Here is a 574-nt window from a genome sequence, read left to right on the forward strand (position 1 = left end):
ACCATCCTGCATATCAGATATTTACATTACGATTCATAACAGTAGCAACATGACAGTTATGAAGTAGCAACGAAAACAATTTTATGGTTGGGTCACAACATGAGGAACTGTATTTAAAGGGCCAGAAGGTTGAGAACCACTGACTTAGAGGCTCTCTGTTTCCAAATTACTTTTGGGAAACGGATTCATTTGTATTTTCAATTTGGGGGGATCAAAATAAAATGCCAGACTGAACCCACAGGCCCGAAAAGAGTCCTTCTCTCTGTGACAGAGTAAAGCTCCATCTAACTCTGGAGGGGAAGCTGAGAAGAAAGAGCTTTTGGAGACTGTTAGGTTATTATCTTGGCTTCGACCCGCTCCTCTGCCTAGAAGAAACAGGCTTAGAGGTGGTGAGGGGGGTGGAAATACAGACCCCAGCCTTCTGTTGATGAAAGCCTTGAAACTTAGAAATACGTTTGCACTCCTGAGAAGCAAAAAGAGCAGAGCAGCAAAAACTCACCTCCCCTGACAAGTGTTCCTCTCGTCTTATCTGCCAGCGAGCTTCTGTGTTAGCTCACATCACTACACAAACACT

General features: G+C 43.9%; 1 protein-coding gene across 4 annotated transcripts in view; it reads right to left on the reverse strand.

Moving 5' to 3' along the window:
- Positions 1 to 574, reverse strand: part of SMAD3 (SMAD family member 3) — a 114,682-nt gene that overhangs the window by 35,458 nt on the left and 78,650 nt on the right. Inside the window, exon 1 of one of the 4 annotated variants that reach the window (XM_006770749.2) lies at positions 500 to 549. The exons of the other annotated variants lie outside the window; for them this stretch is intronic. The gene's annotated coding sequence lies outside the window, so the exon portion shown is untranslated. Of the gene's footprint in view, positions 1 to 499; positions 550 to 574 lie in introns of those variants that run through there. 4 annotated transcript variants of the gene reach the window in all.

The sequence above is a fragment of the Myotis davidii genome, unplaced genomic scaffold (assembly GCF_000327345.1).
Source record: "Myotis davidii unplaced genomic scaffold, ASM32734v1 scaffold461, whole genome shotgun sequence".
NCBI classification, from domain to species: Eukaryota; Metazoa; Chordata; class Mammalia; order Chiroptera; family Vespertilionidae; genus Myotis; species Myotis davidii.